The following is a 10,810-nucleotide window of genomic DNA, read 5'->3' on the forward strand; positions in this document are numbered from 1 at the left end:
GGGGAAACTGTATGAGGAGTGGCTGAGGTCACTTGGTCTGTTCTGCTTGGAGAAGAGGAGACTGAGGAGAGACCTTGTTGTGGTCTATAACTACCTTGAGAGGGGAAGAGGAGGGGCAGGCACTGATCTCTTCTCTGTGGTGACCACTGACAGGACCTCAGGAAATGGCCTGAAGTTGTATCAGGGGAGGTTTAGGTTGGACATTAGAAAAGGTTCTTCACCCAGAGGGTGGCTGGGCACTGGAACAGGCTCTCCAGGGCAGTGGTCACAGCACCAAGCCTGACAGAATTCAAGAAGACAATGCTCTCAGGCACATGGTGTGATTCTTGGGATGTCCTGTGCAGAGCCAGGAGTTGGACTTGATGATCCTTGATGATCCTGATGGGTCCCTTCCAACTCAGCATATTCTCTGAGTCTATAATTCTAGGAGAATATGTCAGCTTTTGCTAGAGCCAAAACACTGAAATGAATTGCAGACTGGTCAGACCTTTATCTTGATGGAAACAAAGTTACTGAGATTGTGACTTAGTGAGTGACCATGACCTGCTGTAACACATGTACTCAGACCAGCCAGATGTCAGGTGAAAACGACTTATCTCTACAGACAATATGTTTTTTCAAGCTTTCCTGAGGTATTCAATTAGAAGATCTAGAGATTATAATATGTAAGCACAGTCCCTGCTGTGTCAGGCTTTCTACCTCTAATATTCCGTCTCAAATTGTGGATGGTGAAGGGATTATGTTAAGAACAGTACAGTCATGTAGTTACACTGCCTCAAGTTGTCTTCCTGCTTCCTGCACAAATTGTAGCCCAGGAATTTCTTGAGCCATAGGTGACCTAGTTGTCAGTAGTCCTCAGGGAACTTCTATTTCATTGGGGTTTTTTCAGTCCTTTTCTGAGGTGATGTAAAATTTACCATGTACATTATCCAGTGCCAGGAGTGCCAAGGAGTTCCACAGCTTACTTGTGCCTCAGGTGAAGAATCACTTCCATGTACCCATCTCTGATTCATCATCTGCTAGATTCAATTCTTAGCTTTAGTGCTGGAACAGACAGGGCAAAATCCATCCCTATCTACCTTCACTTCATGGCTGATAATACTATAATACTATAAACATCTCCATATTTCCACTCAGCAACTTTTTTTTTTGTTGTTGTTTTTAGGCTAAAGGGTGCTTGTCTTCATAGTTTTTCCTTGCAGAGAAGCTGTTCTATACTTTTGAACATCCTTGTTGCCCTTCTCAGCACTTTTCCACTTCTGCTGCAGCCTCTGTGATCCCTGTGCTGGGGTGCTGAAAACACACAGTGCTGATAATGTGGATGCACTGAGCTGCGTAGGTGTAGATCTCATTTGCAAGTGGTAATGGCCAGTTCAGTTTGCTTTTTCCCATCACTTCACTAGATAAAATTTCAGCTGTTAGTGTAAGTCCAGTCACTCACACTTCTCTTAAGCTCTGCAGTTCTTCGCAGCCAAACCTCATCTTTTTAAACTTGAATAATTTTATGTCTCCAACAGATTTGTTATTTTATTATTCATCCCTCATGAATAAGTCAAACACCCCAGCACAGGTGTCTGACAACTCCACTGAGAAAAACAACCATCTACCTTCATTCTCTGTCTCTTCTTTTAGGCATTTTTTATCCAAGTAGGAACATTTTCTTTAATTTTTTTTAAGTGCCATTGGTGAGACTGCCTTTGAAAGCCTTCTGGAAATCCACATGGGCCACTGTTCACATGCTTATTGAGCCCTTTAAGGAAGAACTGTGGGAACAGCATCTCTTTATAAAAGCCATCATGACTTTTCCCCAGTAATTAGATGTGACCGCATGCCAATCGATTTTTTCTTTATTATAGCTTCTACTAATTTGTTCAGTAAAACCATCAAGCTCCCTGGTCTGAAACCCCCCCCAAAGCCTTTTCTTAAATTGAGTCTGCCTTTAAGAGCTGTTTTAAGCAAAGGTTTCTATGGCACAATTAGTCAGGTCTTCCACCCTTCAGTTATTCTCAGACCTCTGGGGTAGGAGGCATGTGGTTTTAGACCCTGTTGAGTTCATCTCGCTGCTCCATGGTTGATCCTGCTACTGTTTGGACCAGAGACAGTCCTTTTATGAACTTCCCATAAAGAAAGTTTCTGCTGTGGAAATCTCCCAGGCTTTCATGACATGAATACCAATGAAAGAAACCTCTTCATTTTTTTGCCCACCATCAGGTTTTCTTTCTTCTCTGAGTTGTCTTTCCTTACATACTCTAGCCTTTCAGCCTTCAAGATGCTGAACAGCACAGTTCTGAACTGGCAGCAAAGATTGCTGAGAGCAGAAAATAGATTGGGGTTTTGAGGGGATTTTTTTTCGTGGGTAGATGGAAACATAGAAGAAAGAGTCTGCTATTGTGTCGGTATGGAAGCTAAGCTGGTAGTCTCAGACTTGCCAAAACAGATACACATGAGAAACAAGATGCATGCAGACACAGTCATTGCGAAGATAAAGTTGGGGGTGTGGAGAGTTTCTCCAGCGAGCTTTGGAGGTCCTGCTTTGACTGTCCCTCTCTAAAAAGGAAAGCTATGGGTAGGTAAAGCAGGCTGGCAGCAGGGAGACCAATTATCCATTCTGGTTAATGTCAGAGAGTCAAAAGGCACATTCCTTGTGGCTGCCTCTAAAAGAAGCCCAAGTACTCATTGCTCTGCACAAAAGCTGCCAAGAGATCTCAAGCCACCAGCTGTGTAAGGAGGCAGTAGTACCACAGCTGAATAATCCCCCTCCTCACAACAAGATGCTCTCTATAAATCCTGAAGAAACCTTCTCTTTGGTCGCTGACCTTATGTGTCCCAGGAGGTGGAGGAAGCATTTTTCTTCCTCTTCAATCTGAGCCCCTGAATGCCATCAACTTCCAAGACTGTGACTTCCAAAATCCACAGGATTTTGATTTTTTTTTCAGTGGGTGAGAAGCCCTAAATGTACTTTAGGTCCAGAACAGGCAGGCATGCCCTGAGATGGGATGTGTGCCTGGCATCTTGCTGCCTGGTCCTGGGAATCCTCTCTCTCCTGTCTCACTGTCTTACTAGGAGTCACTGCCTCCAAGCACCACAAAAATTATGAAGAATCTGAGTATGGGGCTGAGAAAAAAGATGAGGTGGAGAAAGAGAGCTGGAAAAATACTGATGAGGATGCTGCAGGGTCAGTGTTTCTGTTAGTGGCTTGTCACTAAAACCATGGGGAGTTTTGGGGCTCCTGTGAGAATGCAGAGAGCCAATGTGGCCTTGGGGTGCAGAACTCAAACTGTATGAGCTCGCTTACTTATTCTGAAATCAAAGAGGAAACAACAAAAATGTGTCAAACCTCAGAAGACATACCTGATTTTACTCTAGAAATTGGAGATATATTTTTTAAATAAATCAGGGTGCTTTTTACCTGCTGTAGGTGATATTTAAGCCCCACTTTTCATCTTTTTTTTTTCTACTCAAGAAATTAGATTTTTGTGATGATTAGGACCTTAAAGACATTCAAGTCTTAGGATAGCTTGTTTTTAAAGAGAGATACATGATACAAAAGCTGAGACCTCTGTATTTAACTCATGAGGTTTGATCACACAGCTATTGCCTCCTCCTTAGAGATGCTACCCCTCCTTATCTCCTGAGGGTCCCGTGGAAGAGGGCTCCCATGTGGGGCACCTTGGCAAGTAAGCTCTGCAGGCTGCCCCTGCTTTTAGTATCACAGGCTCCCAGGGAAAGCCTCAGTTTGAATAAATACAGAGACGTGCCTTGCACCTCCTGGCCCATGGGGCCACTGACAAGGGGCAGATGTCCCCCAGTGCCCCACGGCCAGGCTGGCAGCACACACAGAGCAGCTCACGGGGACCCGTGCCCGAGGTGCCAGCCCAGCCGGCTCTCCAGATGTTCCCCTGCCTTACCTCACTGCTGGAGAAGAGCCAAGTGTGGATGCTGGCTGGTTGGAGCTTGGTGATTGCTGCCTCTTGCAGAGGTCTCGGTCTGGGCCCCAAACCCGCAAAGCAGCTTGGATCAAAACAGAACCGGGCAAATCTTCATCCAAATCACAGCTGGCCCCTACCGCGCTGTGGCTGATTCTACATCTGGCATGCTGCAGTTTGTCTCTTCTCCTTTCTCACTTCCTGATGCACTTCTGCCTGGCTACAAAGCATGAACTTTGTTATCAAGGGCTGATAAGCTAAACCACATCCTACAACAGCAAATGCAATCATGAAAGAAGCAGTACCCAGGTGTCCTTGCAACTCAGGAGACCTGCCCTGGGTCATAGTGCCAAATATTTGCTTGTCTTGCTAACTCAGCCACCCCCAGGACTGACAGAGGGGAAATAAAACATCCCTCTCCCCAAAATACTGCTAAACAGGAGGTAGAAGTGAAATATGGGAAGTGAGAGCCAAGTTGATTTAATTGCTAGCCTGCACAAAGACTTGGAGTCCTGTCACTCCCATGGGCTAGGGGGCTTTGGGATTGAACTCCTGCCCGGGGGCCAAGCTGTGCACCACTGGCATGTGGCAGGATCCCAGAAAGAACCAGGCTCTGGAGAGGTGTCATTATCTGTGGCAAGCAAAGGCATGTTTGCCACAAACCTCAGTCCCTGGTGTTCAAGGCTACAGGAGGCACAGTGCTATGAAAGTACAAGGGCTGATTTACCAGCACATCTGTGACCTGGCACTGCCACGTGTAGCTGGGAAGGGAGCTGCCCTTGTGCAGAGCCCATCTGGCACTCTGTTGCTTCGGGTCCTATTTCTGCTTTGCCAGTCTCAGCACACCTGGAAGAAGACACAAGTCATGGCGACACTCCTGATCCCACTCTTGTCCTGCCCCAAGAACAGCTGCCCTGGGAAGTTGCTGTGGGCTCCCTTTCTCTGCAGCCCTTGCCTGCTGCTGTTTGATTTTCTCATTCCCTGCCTCCCTTGTTCTGCTGGTAGTGACTCCTCATTCAGGGAATGACACAGCAAGGGATATATATGCTCCTGCTGCTCATAAATCCTTGGAGGGCACAATAGCACCCGAACCACTGAGCTGCTTCTTTTCAGTGCCTCTCTTTTTTAACCAGACCCCTTTTCTCACTTGCTAGTTGCTGGGATCTTTGTTCTTGTGGCTTTTTGTGTCTCCTCAGTTCCCATCAAGGTGTTGCTACTGATAAAGGCTTGCAGATATGCCACGGGGGTGTCCTTTGCCTAAGGAGTGTCTGACACATTCTGTGGGAACTCCCCCCTCCTCTGCAGCCCTCACCCCTCACACACATGAGCACAGACCTGGCTGAGCCCGGCAGTCCTGACTTTTCCATGTATGAGAAGACAAGGACACAACGGCACCCAGCCCAGTCCATGAGCCCCACAGCATCCTCACCAGCCAAATTCACTCACCTCCCTGGATCTCGGTGCCTCAGCCCACGAGCTCTGTGTCCCCTCAGCAGGGTGGGCTCACACATCTGCCCCTCGCTGTCTCCTGGAGCCTCAGCTTGTGGGGAAGAGCAGCTCAACCCCCAGCGTTTCCTCACCGCTGTCTGAGCGAGCAGCAGGTAAGACCAGATTACTGGGGTGTGTGTTGGAGGCTACACCCTGATGCTGCAAATCCCAACATGCCTGCCACCCCGCAGTGCTGGCTCCAGAAAGCAGGAGCAAGGACCCGGCAGGAGGAAGGATACAGGGAGCCAGGAAGGCAAGGAAAGAGGTGGAATGCACACTACAAGAGAGAGGCTGCTCAGGTCTGAAAGGATGACTGATAAACCACAGTGCTCTTCAGACTTCTTTGTGCAGCAAACTGTGGGAGAGCAGAGCAAAGGGGTGAATCCCTTTATGGAAAAAGCACAACACGGCCAGAACAGCCCTGCTTCACTTTCTGAATGATTCAGACAGGAAAAGCAGAAACCTATGGCTGCAGAGGAGTTTTACCTTCCAGGCAGTGGGAACAGCTGGCACTTCCCAGGTTGGCTGGGGTAATGGCAGTCGTTGTCCCGGGACATTTCAGCTCCCTGGTCACACAGCTCACACTTTCCTGGGCTCCCAGGGGCTCCTAGGAAAGGCGTACCCAATGAGAAGGGGGGCAGCCACCTTGCTGTGCCTCCTAGGAGAAGGGCAAGGGCTGATCTTGGGAAAAGACAGTCCATGGGAAAGAAAATGAGGGAGGTGAAAGGAGACCTGCCAGGGAAAGAGTTAAGAGAGGCAGGGAGCAGCTGGGCTGTGTCTGTTTGCTGTAGCTGTGTGGGCTGCAGGGTAGAAAGAACAATCTCCAGCCTGGAGGAGGCAGATGAGGGAGTGTCTTCAAGAACAGTGGATGTGGATGAGGGAAGCAGCAGGTCTTCCCCTCTCTGCTCCCATGAGCTGTCACTGCAGGGAAACTCTGTGTCCCCAAAAGGTTTGGTGACAAAGCAGTGACGAGCTGGTGGGTCTAACAACAGCTGCTTGGTGCCTCTGGTTCTTCTTGTGCAGAAGGCTCTGTCTGCTGCTGAGCGGGTCTTGGGCTGCCTCCTGCTGAAGAAGTGACTGGACTCTGGAGGAAGACAACCACCTCATCTCCTGACAGAGATGAGACCGTGGCACAGGCCACGGGTGTGACACAGACACTGTCCCCACCCATGTGAGCTCCCTGTGATGGATGCCCACCCCAGAGCCCCAGCTCAGAGCTCTCCCACCATGCTGCCCAGGCTGTAGCATGGGTGTGGATGACTTCTCAGGGCCAACCCAGCAGGGCTCTGCAGGCCACAGGGTCTCTGATGCTGGCAGGCACACCTGGACAGCCCACAGACACTGCCCAGGGCTGGGGCTACCCCTGCTTTGGAGTGCTGGGCTGGAGCTGCTGTGAAAGCTGCTGTTGGGCAGAGGCTGTGGAAAACCACAGGAGGGGATTCAGGAGCTGCAGCGCTGGAGTTGAAGGTAGTGAAGTTTTGGCAGGGACAGGATGGAGCTGGTGTGGCTGTATCTGATGCTGATCCACGTGCAGCACGTCGCTGCCGTGACCTGGCTGTAAGCATGCTTTGTGCTTGGATTGTCTGGGTTGGAAAGCCACCTAGGGAGCTGATGTCTCCAGAGAAAATAGGTTGAGAACAGGATGGAAGAAGGAATCAGGGCAACCAAAAAGCAGAAGGGGCATCTCTTGGAGCATGGGAGGAGAGGGATGGTAAGGCTGAAGAGGTGCAGACCAGAATGAGCAGCAAAAATGTCCAATTCACAGACAACATGGCCACAGCCCATTTCCCTGCCCCATTTCTGCTCTAAGACATGGCTAGAGAGTGTTAGTCCTGCAGAGGTAAGGCCCTGGCTCTAGCCCATCTGCAACTGAACCTCTGCCCTGCCACACAGCTCCCTGGCCCAGCAGACTTCCCTCCAGGCAGTCCTCTGGGACCCCAGGGGCTGTGATGGCCTGACGGGGCTGGAGGAGGAGCAGGTCAGTGTTTGCTGGTGGCAGGTGGAAACCATGGAGCCAGTGAAGCCATGGAGGCGGTGAAGACATGGAGGCGGTGAAGCGAGGCAAGGAGTCCTTGAGTGCCAGTGCCAGTTTCATTCTCGCCGCTGGAACTGCTCCACCCTGCAGGGGCTGCAGGGGCTGTCTTCAGCAAGGCCACCATGCAAGGTCAGCGAGGGCAGGCTTGGCATGGTGTCCCTCCAGTATGCCCACTGTCCCCTTGACACATCAGCCTTTCCTGGGCTAGTGTTGCACTGGACCCATCCCCAGAGTGGCCTGTCCTTCTTCCACATTAGCATTCTGGATAAACTTCTTCCCATTTGGCCAGATTTGCTTTTTGGTCCTATTGGACCATCCTAGGTACCAGTTCTAGTAAATTTACCAGCAGACTGGTAAATTTCTCCCTGACCCTGCCAGCCACTCTGCCACAGAGCCATGTCACTGACTGACTCCCAGCCTTGGGAGCAGCTGCACAGGGCGAACTTCCTGACATATATCTCTCTCGAGCAGTCTCCATCTGAAGGCATCCTTCCTGCATGCAGTAACAGCCTCTTTTCTCACACTCTGCCCCATAAGTGCCTTTGCCCTCTGCAGACTGGTGCCATTGCTTGTCCCACTGCAGGCACATGGGAGTCTCCTTACATCCACCGCTGCCGGCACTGCTTTTGCTGTGAGCCGTGCCTGCAGCCGAGGGGAGCTGCACAGGGATATCATCCCTCATGATGGTACGGCTGCGACCACAGTGTCCGAGGAGTCAGCCCTGAAGGTGAAGGAAGAAGGGGGTGGCAGGGAGCAGGTGGCAGAGGGGAGGGTCCGTGGGGGAGACAGGCCAGAAAAAAGATGCTTTCATTCTCCACAGGCCTTTGGGAGATCCTCTCAGGGCTTCTCTTTCCTTGTCACAAGGCTGCTTTCCCTCTGCAGGTTTCCAGTGGTCAGGCTGCTCTGATAACCTGTTTTATGGGACTGCCTTCTCTCAGGCCTTCGTGGGCAGCCCTAAGAGGAGCCGTGGTGTTTCCTCCAGCCGAGCGCCATGAACCTGCACAACAATGAGACTGGGGGAAGGTAAGGGCAGGAGCAAGGCTGGGAGCCAGCCTGGCTGCAGGGACTTCTCCTGGCTCAGCACAGCTCAGTCCAGCCCCCACACCTCAACAGGCACTTCAGGGCAGCCAGGGCTCCCAGAGGAGTCTGCATCCTGCTGCCTTTCCTAGCCCAGCACTGTCCTGATTACCCTGAGCTGGCACCTGCCTGTGTGGAGGGGGGTCCCAGCCTCCCCTACTCAATTCTGTGCAGTCTCCTTTTCTGCACAGACCCCAGCTATGATTCAGGAAATAATTTACTCTGTTCTGTTCTGAAGGGCTTCCCTGCCCCTCCAGCCTCTCTTCAATAAAGACAGACGTCTGCAGCGGCCGCAGTCAGATCTTGGTCCCTTGAATGTCCTCCACCTCTGGCCAGATCTGGTCCCTTGAACATCCTCCACTTCTGGCCAGATCTGTTCCCTTCCCCACAGCCCTGCAGGCCAGAACAGCTCCCCATCCCTCTCTCTGCCTCAGGGATTTATCTTACAGACCCAAACCATCTTGTTTCCCACAGAGTGGATCTCCTTCTGTTCATATTGGCCTGGATTAAAAAGACACTTTTGCCCTTCCCCTTCCCCTTCCCGCCCCTGATCTCCAGCCCCATGGGCAGATTGTTGGGAGAACAGCAGCACATGGGAGGGAGGTGTTGGGAATGGTGTCCCTGGTCGGGCTGGCATCTGCCTCCTGCTCCTCAGGCTCTCCTGGCCCACATGAAGGTGGAGTGCAAGTGCCATGGCGTGTCGGGCTCCTGCCAGGTGCCAGCCTGCTGGAAGCTCCTGCCTCCCTTTGCCACGTGGGCAACGTCCTCAAGGAAGAGTCTGAGGGGGCAACAGAGGTTTTCCCGAAGAGGGTGGGTTCCCGCCAGCTCCTGGTGCCCAGGAGCTCTCGCTTCAAGCCCTACACGGCTCACGGCCTGCTCTACCTGTGGGCCAGCCCGGACTCGTGCGAGCGGGACCCTCGGCACGGCACCCTCGGCACCTCGGGCCCACAGTGCAAGGGGACATGGCCGGCCAGGGACCGCTGCGAGCTCCGGTGCTGCGGCAGGGCCGGCCCGGGCCGAGGTGCGGGAGCGCTGCAGCTGCAATTCCGCTGCTGCTGCTCCATCAAGTGCAAGCAGGGCCGGCACTCCGTGGAGGTGCTCAGGTGAGTCCCTCAGGGTCGATGCCCAGGGGTGCCATCAGCTCCCGTGTGCTCCCCCCGCAGCCTCCCGCCAGCCGCCGTGGGCTGTTGGCGATTTGAATTATTTTTCCGGGTGGAGGGTTGGAGGACACAGGCCAAATAAACCACGAAACTTGGGGAAAAAACCCAGCCGAAGTGGAAAGCAAAGTGCACACAAAAGCTTCTTGCCCACATGCTGCGTTTGGGATCTGGAGAGTCCCTGTCTCTGGTCCCTCCCCAGTCTCTGGACATGGCAAGAAATGCCTTTTCCTTTGGCTGGAGAAATGTTCCAGGAGGAGTTCCAGCAGCTGCCACAGTGAGGCTCCCCTCATTCAGTCTGATCTCAGTGCCAGGGAATGTTATGGAACGAGTTATCCTAAGTGCAATCACGCAGCACAACCAGGGAATCAGCCCTAGCCTGGATGGGTTCATAAAAGGCAGGTCCTGCTTGGCCAAGCTGGTCTCCTTTTATGACCAGGTGACCTGCCTAGGGATGAGGTAAAGGCTGTGCATGTTATCTTCTATCCGGACTTCAGTAAGCCTTTGACACCACTTCCCACAGCATTCTCCTGGAGAAGCTGGCAGCCCACAGCCTGAGCAGGTGCATTCTTTGCTGGGCTAAAAACTGGCCGTGTGGCCGGGCCCAGAGAGTGGTGCTGGGTGGATTTACATCCAGCTGGTCACCAGTGGGGTTCCCCAGGGCTCCATACTGGGGCCAGTCCTGTGTAAAACCTTTATCAGTGGTCTGGATGGGGGAATTGAGGCTAAGTTCCTGGATGACTGTAGGGTGGGAGTGTTGGTATGCTGGAGGGCAGGAAGGCTTTGCAGAGGATCTGTATAGGCTGGATTGATGGGCTGAGGCCAATAGTGTGAGGTTCAATAAGGCCAAGTTCCAGGTTCTGTTTGTCAGTCAGAACAACCCCAGGCAGCAGCACAGGCTGGGGCAGAGTGGCTGGGAAGCTGCCCAGAGGAAAAGGACCTGAGGGTGCTGGTGACAGCAGCTGAACATGAGCCAGCTGTGCTCAGGGGGCCAAAAAGGACAATGGCACCTATCCTGGATCAGCCATAGTGTGGCCAGGAGGACCAGGGCAGGGATTGTCCTCTTGTATTCTTCACTGGTGAGGCCACACTTGGAGTGCTGTGTCCATTTCTGGGCTCTTCACTGC

General features: G+C 52.1%; 1 pseudogene; it reads left to right on the forward strand.

The window, feature by feature from the left end:
• The first annotated feature begins 6,906 nt into the window (after window positions 1-6,906).
• LOC136571374 (protein Wnt-4-like) lies at window positions 6,907-9,768 on the forward strand (annotated as a pseudogene).
• The last annotated feature ends 1,042 nt before the right edge of the window (window positions 9,769-10,810 follow it).

The sequence above is a fragment of the Molothrus aeneus genome, chromosome 2 (genome assembly GCF_037042795.1).
Source record: "Molothrus aeneus isolate 106 chromosome 2, BPBGC_Maene_1.0, whole genome shotgun sequence".
NCBI lineage: Eukaryota > Metazoa > Chordata > Aves > Passeriformes > Icteridae > Molothrus > Molothrus aeneus.